Source organism: Diprion similis, chromosome 14, assembly GCF_021155765.1.
Source record: "Diprion similis isolate iyDipSimi1 chromosome 14, iyDipSimi1.1, whole genome shotgun sequence".
NCBI classification, from domain to species: domain Eukaryota; kingdom Metazoa; phylum Arthropoda; class Insecta; order Hymenoptera; family Diprionidae; genus Diprion; species Diprion similis.
The window spans coordinates 8,665,514-8,680,641 of NC_060118.1; the positions used below are offsets into that span (position 1 = coordinate 8,665,514).

The 15,128-nt window shown below is 33.2% G+C and overlaps 1 protein-coding gene across 2 annotated transcripts in view; it reads right to left on the reverse strand.

Moving 5' to 3' along the window:
• LOC124414716 (glutamate receptor ionotropic, kainate 2) overlaps positions 1-15,128 on the reverse strand; it is a 198,524-nt gene that overhangs the window by 129,973 nt on the left and 53,423 nt on the right. The window contains exon 1 of one of the 2 annotated variants that reach the window (XM_046895744.1): positions 509-525. The exons of the other annotated variant lie outside the window; for it this stretch is intronic. The gene's annotated coding sequence lies outside the window, so the exon portion shown is untranslated. Of the gene's footprint in view, positions 1-508; positions 526-15,128 lie in introns of those variants that run through there. 2 annotated transcript variants of the gene reach the window in all.

Here is a 15,128-nt window from a genome sequence, read left to right on the forward strand (position 1 = left end):
TATGCGTGACGCAATCATTGTACGGAAAATTCATGGGGAGATAATTAAAAGAATCTTAGATATGCAAGTTTCGAAAGGCTCTCCTAGATCGAAGGATTCATCCTTGTTGAAGGGCTGAAGTAATTGTTACATATTCTACAAAAAGCGTTGAATAATGAGAAATTTGTTAATATCACATCTAAGGTTAAAAAATTGTTTGTATCTTATAGCATAAAAACTACCCAGAATCTCGTGAAAATTTTTTAAGACAATTCTATGCGATATTATACGAAACCCCATGGAATTCCCATAAAAAAAAAAAAAAAACTTGAAACCCCATAAGAATTCCATGAAACCCCATAAAAACTTGGCAAAACCCCATAAGAATTTCGAAAAAACTATAAAATTTTTAAAACAATGTAAAAATTATTCTCAACACTCTGCAAAAATTTTCATAAAAAATCGAAATTCACAATGTAACGACAACTCGGGGAGAATTGAAGCGTCAGCCGATTCCGCGTGTATTTACCTTCAACGACGGCTTGTCGCGTTGTGCAAACACCAGCCTTGTCGCTTTTGGCGGCCAATTATGCGCACCGCAGTGACTGGCTGCAACGCTGATACTGATTGCATGCTGATAATAGGTTAAATGCATGCAGTGCATTTGCGCAAATATATATATATATATGTATTTGCTTAGTTTCAATTTCCACCACCAGACGGCGTGGCAAAAAGTTTTCCATAAAACGAGAAAAATTTTTTTTCCAGAAATGATGAAAAAAAAAGAAAAGTTTTCAGGAAACTTGTTTCTTCGTTTTCGGAAACTTCCGGTTTCGGAAATTGGAACTAGAATTCAAAACTCTCAGAACTGCTGCGTGTTTTGAGTCCTAATTTAATACTAGAAGTTCTGATGTCTCAAATTTGAATGATTCTTATTCTTAGGTTCATTCTAATTTTTGATAAACACGATTTCAAAACTGAAAATATTCTTTTTTTTTCCTCTAATAAATACATCAAGAACAGGATTTACTTTCTAATAAATGTCGCGTCATAAGTGACTTTTATCACAGCTAAGTTGTATTAATTTTTATTCGTAAATTATGAAATATTATAGTCACGCGATATCCCGAAGGAATAAAGAAGATAAAAATGATGTATAAGAAAAATGGGGAGGATAAATCGTTATCGAAATAAATCTTCGAATCGGTTAGCATGAAACAATAAATCAGTTTACTTTTCCGCGATCGATAAGCCTGTGAAATAATTCATTTTTATACGTCAGTGAATTTTTTTTATTTTTCAACAAACAAAAAAAAAAAAAAAAAAAAAAAAGGAGAGAGAGAGACCAAAAAAACGAAAACGACGAAAAACAAAAAAAAAAAAAAATTAAGAAAGAAAAAAAATTACTGCGAAATAAAATAAATTTTCCAATCGTTTTAAGTAAAAATTGATTACATCCTAAGATCGAGTGTCGCGTTGTTTTTTTTTTTTTTCTTCCTTTCCGTTTTCTTCAAGTAATTTTCATTGGTGTAAACGGTTTCCGGAAAGATGAAAGGCAAACAGGCTGGAGTTGACGACGGGAATAAGAGGCGTCGCAATGTCCCAGGTTTATTTCCCCAGCGTTTTATATACCGTCCCGTCCAAAAGCGCCACTTCCATCATCCCTATTCTCACCCCTCGAATATAAATATTAGAAGAACCGCCGCGACCCCGAAAGAAACGGAAGTGCGAGTCACGCCCTCTCGCTTGTTTTTTTTTTTTTTTTTTTTTTTTCACCAGCCGAAAATGCACTAAAAATTCTCTACTCTCACCTCACCTATCAACAATAAATAAGTAAACAAATAAATGAATAAACGAATAAATAAAAAACACTTGCTAAGACGATTCTACAGGTTCGTCGCATTTTTTTTTTTGATCTTTGCTTTTCGTTTCTCTGTTATTCAAATTATATTAGTTGCGGATTACTGACGATATGGTTTTTTACTAAATTTTGTTCTTCTAGTTATTGTTATTATAGTGTCGTTATTGATTTTTCAGTATACTTAATTTACTGCGTTAGAATCGACGATCGATTATCCGATGTAAAAAATGTTTTAGGATCCTTCATAAATTATATATCAATACAAGAATATTTTAAATTTTCAAATTTGATTGAGTATCAAATTTTTTTTCCTCTCTCAATTCTGTCTATATAATTTATAAATACACACACACACACACACACCTTATTTTCAAAGCTTGAAAATTTAGATTTTCTAAGTATTCTAAAACTGTGTGACATTTTTTTTTTTTTCTTCATTCAATCGATTTTTACGTCATCAGAAAAAATTTGAGAAATTTTTTTTTTTTTTAATTTTGGCAAAATTATCGAGTATAACACGTTGAGTGAATTCAGAATATTTCCAGTATTAAAATAATATACGACGCATCACGGAATGTGATCAAACAAGAAAGAGAGAGAGAGAGAGAGAGAGAGATGGTAAAAGGGAATAAAAAGATGAGAGTGAAAAATCGCGAAGACAAGAGCGGTGTTTGGGGTAACTTATTTGCATACCTGGGCACAAGCTATATGCGTATGCTTCGCGTACTTCGCGGCTCCGAAATACTCCCGAGGGATAAAGTCAGGGTGAAAAAGCTTCATTCTGACACACACACACACACACACGCACGCACGTGCGCACCTACATTGCGTGTTCGTTTCCAGCTCGACGTTCGGGTAATATTACATCGTACACAGTAAGAGAAGAAACGGAGTGCAGGGTGAAAAATGAAAGGGATATTAAAATAAAAAAACAAAAACAAAAAGGTAGCTCAAAAGAGAAATTAACAAACAAAATAAAGAAATTTGCAAACAATTCGCCTTTCGGAGTGTACACAGGTGAGTTGGCTTGCGAGCCGTTATGGTATTCAACCGTTTCGCGAAGGTTGTGTTATTATTTATTAAACAGTTCTCGAAAAAGTTCAGAATATTTCTCGTTTTCAATTAACGTAACCGTAAATATATATATATATATATATATATATATATATATATATATATATATATAGATATTTTCTTTAGAAAAAATGAAAAAAACAGTAAATATTGATCACATTATTTTTAAAATCCGTTGAAAAATTTTTTGAATATCGTGTGAAAAGATTGACGAGAAATAAAAATTTTTGTAAACGAAAGGAAGTAAATTAATATCGAACGATGGGAAAATGTGAGAAATGGAAAATTAACACTTTACTTCGACGGAAAAGTCAATAAAAAGAGAAGGAAAAAAAAAGAAAAAAAAAATAAATAAAATAACAGACTTAACGAAAGAAAAGCAAAATTGACGAATATTAATGAATAACTGTATTATTATTATTATTACAACGTGAAGAATTCCCGTCTGTAAATATATAAATGCATGCAAGGTGACTGAAAAGAAAAAAAAATGATAAACGAGGAAAAAAAAAAGGAAGAAAAAATATGTATCCCTTAAAAAGTGAAGATAGCTATTTTTTTTTTCCTTTCTTTCCTCTTTTTTTCTTCTACCCTTGTTCGGTATAATAATTAAACCTTTTTTCTTATACAACATGTGCAACATTATAGTGATTTCTAAGGGCGCTGTGTCAACCCTTTTATTCAACCCCTCGCTTTTCAGGTCAACGTCTTACGCGTGTGTGTTCGTTTTGACACATGTATCGTATACTCACACGGGGATCTGAACCTCAGTGTATTATAGAGAAGCCGTGGAGGAAACAGCGACGGGTTTCGCGGGAATTTACAACGGCGCTAAAGTTATCGGGTAACCGGTGTTAAATCTGCGTGGTCGTTATTTGATATCAAGCTCTATCACTCTTTTCTCACTTTTTTTTTTACCCAGGCGCGCAAAGTATTTCCAAGAGAAAAACGCCACCGAACAACGATCATAAACCATACAGCAGCGAAACGTGGCGGAAGGAGTCGTGCAAGCACAGCTTTCATCACATCCTGCAGGCGTACAAACCCCTGGATATCTCTCGCTCCTCAACGTCCGCAGTTATTACGCTCGACGTGGTGCGAAGAACGGAGAAAAAAAGAAAATTAAAAGCGAAAATAAAATGGAAACAACAGGACAGGAGGAGTCTTGAATCATTTATTTTTTCATACCCGTTATCTTTTTTTTTTTTTTTTTTTTCACCACTTCGAAAGCTCTTCAAGCGTCGAAAATGAAATGGAGATAATTTTTAAACCCTAGATCGATTTACAAAATTATTATACAATGCAGCTCGAATTTTGGTTCAACTTGAATCTCACTCAGCGTGTTGCAAAAAATGAGTAAAAGTGAACATAAAAAATGAAAATAAAAATGGAACAACAGAACGCGGAGTCTTCAATAATGTCATTCAATCAATCTTCAATTGTTTTTGTCATCCCCATTTTTTTTTTTTTTTTTTTTTGTCTATTTCAAAAACTCTACAGGTGACGAAAATGGAATGAAAATAATATTTGAGCCGTGGATCGATTTCCAAAATTACTATGAATCACAATACTACTCGAGAATTTTGTTTGAACTTGAATCTCTTGTCAGGAACTTTTCTCACAATTTTTTATTCTGGTATCTTCCGGCATTGGGAGTTAATTAATTTTACTTCAGAGCTTCCGCAACCTTTTAAATTAAGGGAGGAAAAAAGTTTACTCCCTTTTTTTAACGCGTCTGCCTGCGCAATATCGGGAAAATTTTTCACCACGAAACGGTGATTCTCTGAAAGAAGAAAGAAACAAAAAACATGCAAGTCAAATACCAAAAAAAATAAATAATTCGTCAAGTTTAATTAGTATTAATTCGTCAAACTAAAATATAATGTGAGAGTGATTAAATTGAGAATTCGTTTCCAAATGATACTGAATCGAAATTTCAACTAATCCTGAAAATTCCTCGTAAATTTTTTTATTTTATTTCATTTTATTATCTATACTGTATGGATTATTTTTTTTTTTTTTTTTATAACAGGGAAAGTTTGGAAGCCGACATTTTTCGTTAAGTATTTGGTTTTGGTAATCCGGAAAATTACCTTTTGATCCGGATTTGAGATCTTCGCGGAACGCAGCCGCGATCGGAACAGTAATTGGCGCTTAATATCGAGGTTAAATTGAATTGAATTTGGTCCGGATGCAGCCGAGAGCTCACGGATGAGCGGGAAATTCAATATTAAGTGATAAAGACCGAGGCACGTGGAGCTTCGGCCTTAATATGTGCCTCTGGTGCTTTATTAAATACGAAATACGTGGAAATATCTCGGAAATTAGAGGTTTTCGTTTTTGCAAAACATGTTATATTAGACGAAAGGTCGGATATTTTCTGGATTTCTTTGATTGCTTTTTTTTTTTTTTTTTTTACTTGTTACAAAAGTTGTACAGAAATTAACGGGATCCTTGAATAATCGATTGATTATTATTCTCAATCAATTTATCATCAGATCGTGCAGTTGTCGAATTTTTCCCTGAAGGTAAAAAATCCTGATCATAGGATCAGGCCTGTTTTTCAATTAATCGATTCATCGAAATTCTCAATCACTCATTTTCCAAATATTAATCTGACCTTTAATCAATCGTTTTGCTAATTAATCGATTCACAAATATTCTTTCAGCTAATCTGTTCTCGAGTCAATCATTTTTTCGATTATTCGACGCCTTTTATTGAAACTCTTTTGTAACACATCGCTTTTCAAAATAGTCTGTCTTTTTAATCAATCTATCTTTCGACGGATCGATCTTTTCAATTTACTGTTATTTTTTATTTAATCGTTTTTTCTATTCATCCGTAATTTCCGGTAAATCTTCCAGTTAAATTAATCCCTTTTCCAATCAATCAATTTTCCAATTAATCTAGAAAATTTAATAATAGTTTTGCCAATCGTTCGATCAATCGGTCATTTAAATCGATCCTTTATCCAATCAAACGGTTAATTCGGTGAATAATTTTTCCGATTTATCGCCTATCCAAATAAATCTTCGATCTAATTAATCGGCTCTTCCAATTCATCGGTTTTCCAATCAATCATTCATTTGAAAAACAACTTAAAAGAGTAGAATGAAAAGAGGCTGCAAAGAGTTATTCTTTTTTTTCTATTTTCTAATTCTCCTCTTCGATTAATCGAATTTCACAATAAAGATAATAAATTTATTACGATGCCCCGGAGTCCTGCAACGCTATTATCAGGATTCGAAAGTTGGTAGAATTCGCCACCTGTGCCGGAGGAGCCAACGCCAGTCCTGAAAGGTCCTGCGACTCACGTAATCTCCGAATTACATGGCTATTCGCATCACGTAAATCTAAAGTCGTAACTCGACGGATCGTATCGGCGTCTGTGTGCTAAAACATTCCGGAATAATCAAACATTCAGACTTTGAAATACGGACATTCGTATAAGGTTAGCCCTGAGAATCGTTCCGCTGAACTTGACTCGACCCTTCAAATTCGATGCCCACAATTTACTTTCGAGGATAGAATTGATTTTCACTACAATTTTTTCTCATAACAACAATTTCTATCATATTTTAATTATATTAATTTTACATTGAAAATTATTTGAACGTGTAAAAAACTGTGGAGAAAAAAATTTTTGAACACTTTTTCAAGCGCAAGAAATCATCAAGTTATAAGGTACAAAAATTTTCTGTTAAAATCGATACAAATTTTAACTTGAAATGCTTGATTTTCGATGATCTTAAGGTTAAAAAAGATGGAAAAGAAAATCAAAAACTTTACGTCTGTGTTACAAAAAATTTTAAGCCATCAAAATTTCTTCGTTCAAGTTTCAAGTTTTCCGTATCCTTTTCACCTGAGAATGAATTCTTTCGATGTATTTCAATTTAATGAACTTTCTGAATTTCATTGTGGTTTTTTTTTTTTTTTTTTTTTTCCATTTTGGCAATTCTGTTGGCCATTTGCCGTATCTCGATTTACTTCGAAGCAAAGAGAATCTTGAAACGCTGGTCATTGTCACGTACTTAGAGTCAGGTTTCCTGAAATTTTCCTCCAGTTAATTTCCGCCCTTTGATTAGATTCGACCCACAGTTTCGTCGTCGATAAAGAAGACAAAAGAAAGGTGCAAAATAAAAGCTGGCATTTCTTATCTCTCTGTCTTTCCTTCTCTCTCTATCTCTCTCTCTCTCTCTCTCTCTCTCCCTCTCTGAATAAAATATCAAATTACACGATCTTTTGAAATTTTTGAAGCAAGTACCTTGGAAAAAGGTGAAGTTCGATTAATTTCGAATTACCAAAATTCGAGGGAATATGAAAATGCAATATTTTGTTCAGTTTTTTCATTACTTCTGAAATGCAATCTGATAGTTTTTCACCTTTTCGGTTCAATTATTCTGAAAATCAAAAATACACAAAAGGGTGCTTCACTCGGCAGAAAATTGACACCATGATTACATATTTTGTGATTACTTACATTTTATGGAGTGATTACGAGCAGAGATCACTTTACAAATAATTTTATTTTGTTCAGGTGATTTCTCGCAATTTCTTAGATTTCTCGTGATTTCTCATGATTTCTCACGATTTCTTATGACTTCTCATGATTTCTCACGATTTCTCACGATTTCATATGATTCCTTATGATTTCTCATGATCTCTGAGGCTCTTTGTGATTTCTCATAATATCTGAGATTTCGTATGATTTTTAATGATTTCTGAAATTCAAAGTGATTTCTCACAATTTCTAGGATTTCATAAGATTTCTCATTATTCCCAAGAATTACAAACGATTACTCCTGATTTTCAAGATTTCATATGTTTTCCTATAATTACAAAGAGATTTTTCTATTCCTAAATAATTTCTCATGACTACCAACGATTACTAGCGCAGAATTTTATTTCAATATCACTGATTTCAGTGTGATTTCGTAGATTACAAAATTATTTCGAATGATAATATTTGAGTTAAATACCCCTTGAAATATATACACATATATATATATATATATATACGTAATCAAGTCTTAGTGCGGAAAAATTCGCATCGGTAATTTATCGAGAGAGGACTTTGCGCAGCGGAACGGAAAGTAACGATTATATGAGCGAATCTTCGCGCGTTGAATAATTCACGAATAATTATAACAACAATATGAGAATTGCAGGTTTTCGCAACTGCCGCAGACGTATATATATATATACCTAAGCGAAGGACTCTGGAAATTTCGCGGAAACGGTCTCTCAAGTGGCCATCTTTCATACCCTCAGCGTTAATGGCCGGCGACAATCTGACCTCGATTGCCTCTCGGCGAGCAATTAATTCCCTCAGCTTTCTTTACGCCCGCGTCGGTTTCTTCGATTTGCCCAGTGAAGGGAAAGGGAGAATCGTAGAAGATGCGAAGGGCTGGACCACCATGAAATCGAAGGTGGACCGTTTTATTATTGCTACCTATTTGAAAAGGGTCGAAGGACCGAATCATGGAATTAGAACTTGGCAATTGCCATTCCGGAATGAAATTTTCATCCCCGTTTAATCCTGAAAACAAGCTTTAAACCCATTCAAATGAAATTTATTCGGCTTGTAAATTTTCCCACGTTATTTTCCCGGCGTGCAAGGATGCAAAAATTATCCTCGGCTATTTTATATCCTCGTGAAATGAAGAAAAAAAAAAAAAAAACTGCCTGTAATTCAGCCATTTTTAATTTAAAACGTAGAATCTAGATTTGAAATACTTTAATATTTATCTGTAACTTTACAGTCGAAAATTAGTCAGTTTTTTTTTTTTTTTATCTTTCGTTTATTTTGTCTATAGCACAAATTGCAAAAGTGCTATTTGGATAGTTTGTCGACATTTTTATTAGCTTTCAAGAAATTATACGAATCAAAAAATTTTATGAAATATTTATAATAACGAATATCGAGGCTTTCAAAAAATGATTATTATACGAAAATATTTTCAATTTTCACAAATTCTTCATTATTTGCAGATTGAATTACTGCATTAAATCTTCTAATACTGATTAAACTATTATTGATCGTCAGAGAATTTAAATGGTGACTAGAAGCTCGGTGAATCCAGACTGCAAACTCGTGGGGCTTAAATAAATGCAATCAAAAGTTTTCGAGGTGTCAGGCACTGTTTAAACTACGAATTAACTACATGAGGCTAAACAGCCCTACAAATTACATACCCGAAACTTGTTGTTTGTTTATCCATAGAGGCATTAGACATGTATATATATATATATATATATATATATATATATATATATGCGTGTGTGTGAAAGCTGCAGCTGTTTGTTTGACCGATTAATCGTATATTTATACTTGTGAATAATTAATGGTTTGTACATTTCTTTACAAGGTGGAACAAAAAATTTGTCTAGAAAATAGAATAGTTTGGAAAAACCTGAAAATAGAGAAATAGAAAATCTTGTCGATATTGAAAACATCGGATTCGATAAAAATCAGTATTTAAATTTTCCTCCAAAAACAGTAAAATCTTTTTTTTACCATACTGATGGGAGAAACAAACGAGGTTTTTGATTATCGAAATTGTCTAAAAAACGATTGGTGAAAAAAAATTACAGCTGTATACTCGAGTGTAATAAATAACAGACCGATGCGGGAGCTTAAATCTGCACAAAAATCTGCGGGATGGAAAGCCCGCGGTTTTTCGCTGAAGAAATCTTTCCCCTCGACTTTATTGGGAACGTTTCTTTTTTTTTCACTGTCTTCTTTTTCTATCTTAAGTCAGAGAGACAGAGGGAGACACAGATAGAGAGAAAAAGAGAAACCAATAGAAGCCAGAGAGGCGAATGAGTCCTTTCGAGTCTTTTTTGCCAATTTCAAGAAGGGTGAAATATCCGATATATATATATATATATATATATGTTAGGGGTGAAATAATACCGGGATTTGCTGTATATTTCTTTCCTTCTCCCTCTCTTTTCTCTCTCTCTCTCTGTTTATCTTTCTCATTTGCACGTTTTTTGGTTTGCTGAATACTGATATGAACGAATAAACGCCGTAATTGATTACTTTAATGTTGTTCTTTTTTTTTTTTTCATTTATTTACAAGCTTTTAACGCAGAAATGGCTTCCATGAAAATCGATTTTTTCAGTAAAAACTCGATTTTTAGTGTTTATTTTTTCGCACACGATTTATTCGTAATTGATTCATAATTTTCGACGTTACAAAATTTCAAGTCTATGATCGTACGGAAAACGAAACTTTTATTTATCATGCGTGTAATATTAAAGTTATATAAGAAACTGTTATACGTGTTACTTTTGAAAACTGATTAAACTGTATATAATTTATTAGATAATAGAGAAAATTGAAAGAAAAAAACTAGTAAAATTCACAGTTATTTGATTTGATTATATTTGACTCGTAGAATTTTGAACATCAAAATTTTTATTCAGTATTCTGTTGTTTTCGTGAAAAATTTACTCGAAAAATATTTACAGTTTTATTTCTTTACCTTAATTTTATATTTAGCTTCGTTTTACTTTGTTAAACGTAACGATAATATGTATTTAAAGACGAAGAAAAATTTCAAATTTCAAATTTGAATATCTGTAAAATCTGAAAAATCAAACGGTTTTGATGCAGTTCTGATTATTACTTCGACCTTCGATGTTTGATATAAAAAATTCAAACCTACGTTAATCCTGTTCAATTAATTTACAACAGCTGTAAAATAATTGAGGGTAAATTCTTATGAAATCTAAAGGTAGAAATTAACTTGGGATAAAATTATCGATTATTGATTAGATGCGCAATTAATTTGCTGCTCGTGTAATATATGTAAGGAAATAAATTTATTTAAATACAGACATTAGACGTACGTGATTACGTCTAGGTATGTATAAAGGACGAAAATATAACCTGGGGTATAAAAATTCCCATGCAAATAATATAACTCCCTCGGGAATCTGGAATAAATTTTCCGTCAGATTAACTTGCCAGAAATGAGGGGTGGAAGGAGGAAAAATTTTTTTTTGCAACAATAAAAAAAACAAACGGAGGAATGAAAAAGTATCATCTTTTATTTTTTCACATTAACCTCGACTTCGTTTTCATATTCCTCATTTCGTTTTCATCTATATATGTATTATACTTATTTAAGCGTATAACTTGAGCTGCTGCCGCAACTTCATCCGCTTTCAAATTGAATTTCTCATCATTTACGGCAATTCATCACATATTACATAACCTCGAGACGTTATATTAATTAATTATGTCAAATTGTGTTGAAAGTTTCATTTAGGAATTCGTAATATCTCGACTTAAATATAACATTCTAAAAAAAGAAGAAACATTTCGATTGAATGAGTTGTTTAGAAAAAAAAAAGAACAGTAACATTAGTTATAGAAGCAGTTTTCAAAATCATCATTTTTACAAATAAAAAATTTTAAAATACAGTTAAAAGTCACTACAATATGTGTAGAAATTTTTCACTTCAATAAATTAGAAGGTCTTCTAAAAGAAAAATTCTTGTATAAGCGATTTTTTTCAGCCTCCATTCAAAACCCCTAAACCCCTAAAACCCAGATTTCTAAACATCTCTTATTTCTCGAGGGAAATAGTACAGCTGTTTTCAAAAACATGATTAACGTTACCAAAACGTCGATTTATTATTCGTCGAAAGGATTTTTAGGAAAAAAAATTTCTCTCGTATGAATATTTTTGCACTAATTACCACCAAAATCATCGTAGTTTGAATTGAAAAAAAAAAAAAAAAAAAAGCAAAACGTAAATCAAATTCACGACACGAACATTTTTCTAAAATTTATTCCGATACGAAATAAAAAATTTGCAAAAGCAAGTCGATTTTGAAGTTCGTTAATTTTTTTCAAACAACTTATAACTAATTATGCAAGAAGAATTGACAAAAAAAAAAACCGAAAACCATAATTTTCAAACAATCTTCGGCGTTGATTTATCGGGCTTTTCATTGACAAGAAAAAGGCTCAGCCGCTTCTGTGCCGAGCGAGTAAAGAATTCGAACTCACCTGGGCACAAGATATTTATATTTTTACGATAATCGAATGAGGCACATCCGCGGGAAAATGCGGGGTTTGTCATCGAGTCCCCTCCGTAAATCAAATGTTTTCCCGTCCCGTGAAGATTTCCCTCAGCCTCTAAGCTCGGTCCACGATCTACAAGCCTGCTTTTTACCTCCAAGATATATCTTCCAATTTCCGAATCCTGGCTACCTTCCCTTCCTCCTTCCTTCCTTCCTCTCTCTCTCTCTCTCTTTCTCTCTCTCTCTCTCTCTTTCTCTCTCGGTCCCGGGCCTCCGGATTCTGGGCGGCCAAATCTTGCCCTCGAATCGTTACAGAGTTTCGCCCTTACATTGCGGGTATATGTATGTATGTATGTATATTAATGTATATACTGTTTGTGAGATCGAAAGTTTGCTCGATCTCGTCTATTTTTACCGCAACTATGCATCGATTCGTTATTTTGTTTTTTTTTCTTCTTCTTAAGTATATCGAAAATACCATTTTGGATTACAAAGAAAAATTATTGTGAAAATTTGAGCCCTTAATATTAATATTAAGAGATCTGTCGTCGCGATTTTTTTTGTTTTTCTTTTTGCTTTTCGTACCGAGCCGGTTTTGCCCTCATAACTTCCAAACCATTGAGATAAACGAAATCGACTCGAATATATTTCTTAAAAGAAATTGAACGAATTGAATCAAAAAAAAAAAAGATGGTAGATTAATTCAAATAATTCTTCGATACATTTTCTCACGATCTGTTGTCGCTTTTACTGCAGTTTACACGTTTCAGTGTTTTAAAAATTATTTCCCTCTTACGGTTTACAGTTTTCTTTCGTTAAATTTTCAGCAAGAATACAAATTCCCTGTATAAGCGCGAAGAATCAAAAACAAAAAAAAAAAAAAAATGTGCGACATTAGAAAAAAAATTTTTTTCAACGTTCGTTTCAACAATCCGGATGAAATTCATTTTTTTCTTTCTTTCTTTCTTTCTTTCTCACTTCTTTTTTTTTCTTCTTCTTCCGTTTCTTCTCCAAGGACTAATTAACTTACAAGGCTTACGACGACCCGGTCACGTGACATATTCTCAGTTACATACGTTGAACGCGGAAAACGGACGACAATTTTCAAGCCAACGACATTCGGAGGACAGATTGGATTCTGCGGAGAGATAAGCCGCGTCGTTTCAACTTGTACAATTCTCTCCATATATTCGTCCTGGCAAGGACTCAAGGATTGTTCAGGGCTCCTCGAAGGACTCTGCCTACTGCTAAACCGCCGGCGCATCGGTCTGATTTTACTTGGCAAAATGACATTGCCAAGCAGAGAGCAGGGTGGAGGGGGTGGGGGTGGGGGTGGGGGTTCCTCCGTCTCTCTCCGATCAGGGTTAACTTCAACCTTGTCAAATATACCTTATACCTTCACCCCGCTTGACACCGACATTCGAGGTTTCCCAGATCCTGGCTATCGATCAACGTCAAGGGATGATTCGCTCGATTTAACCCTTTCCGAATCAGAACTGTTCACCCGCGCTCCGCGTTTATTTATTGTGGAGACGTTTTTATCGGAATTGTGTCGAATTCGAGAGAGAAAGAGAAAGAAAGAAGCAACGAAGTAAAAAGCAATAAAAAAAAAAAAAAAAAAAAAAAAAAAAAAAAACAACGAACAAGCTGGAAAAACATTTTTTTTCCCTCGTACTTTTCATCGCCGTGAAAAGGAGAGAATTCGTCGGTCTGTCAAAAATTTGAAACTGATGAGACTTAAGAACAGAATAAAAAAAAAGGTTTTGAAAGAAGAATCAGAAGAGAAGAAAATTTGCGAAAAAAAAAATAATTTGTACAATTTTTTTTTATTTTTATTTCCTTTCGTTGATAAATATATTATAAACTGGGGAAAATGTAATTGTTTATTTAGAGAAAGTATTGAGGAGGAAAAAGTATAGGTTTGTCGGTGAAATATAGAAAAAATGATTCATTTCCGGTAGAACCGGAAGTTCGATTTTTCATGCCTATCATTTCGTTGTAACGTCCTGTAAGCTTTTGATTTTTTTATCCAGCCGTTTTTTGAGATTATCGTGGGAGTTTTTTTAGCAAACCGACATTTTTGTTAGAACATGTTTTTTTTTTCTTACGTCCAGAGGTTTGGAAACCTGAAGATTCGTCGAAATTAGAAAAAATGATTTTTCGCCGAAAGCAATACTTTTTTGATATCACCAATTTTTCAAACTCGAGTCAAAATTCAAATTTTCTTATTACTTGAATTTTTATAGTGTTTGAAATTTTTTTGATAATCCTTAATCGGCCTACGAGCCATTAAAATTTCTACAGAGAAAATTAAAAAAAATCTTTATTAGTGAAGACGTTTCAATAGTCCGTAGCAAGGAAAAAGGAATATAAAATTTTTCACAAAATGTTGACGTGTTGAAAGAAAAAAAAAAAAAAAAATTTCCCCCTTTTTTTGGACCTTTACGAATTTTTTACAAGTAGCACCAAGTTTTTTTTCCCAAATCCGTGCTTCCAACTATAGAGGGATATACAAAGAACATTTCCACCAAATTTCAAGTAAATCGGTCCATCAAAACTTGAGATATCAGGTGAAACGTATCGAAAAAATTAATTTCCAGAAAAAACGGGTTCAAAGTTTCGTTCCAGCCGTTTCGATTTAATTGGCGCGTCAGAAAAATAACTGTAACTTCGAAAATAATTTGAATTTTTAACAATCCTCTCAGAGCTTTATTCTTAAATGTCTAAATTTTGAAAATATGTCGAAAAATAAAATCGATTTTTTCAAATTTCTAGACCAGAATATCCCCTTAAAGAAAACTGACGCGTTTCGCGAATCCGGTGATCACCGTCAGTCTTGCAGAAAAATTTATCGACGGACGAGAACGTGCGGCTTTCCGGTTAGTTTTTTTAGCCGGAAAAGCAAACTTCCGGAAGCCTCGGGGGCCTCGTAATTAAACGGCGTGACTGCTACCCTGTCGCAGCTTCGATTCGCAGTTTGCTATCCCCTTCCTGATCTAATTCAGTGCGTCTAGGTCTGTGTGAGTATCCATGAAGAAAATTCTCGAGGCGAGACGACGTGTTGGGAAAATGACTCGATTTTCATCTCTCCGATTTTTTTTTTCTCCTCGAATCGAGTCTCTGATGGATCTGAATATATTTTTTAAAACGTTTTTCAATATTTTATGTAATTT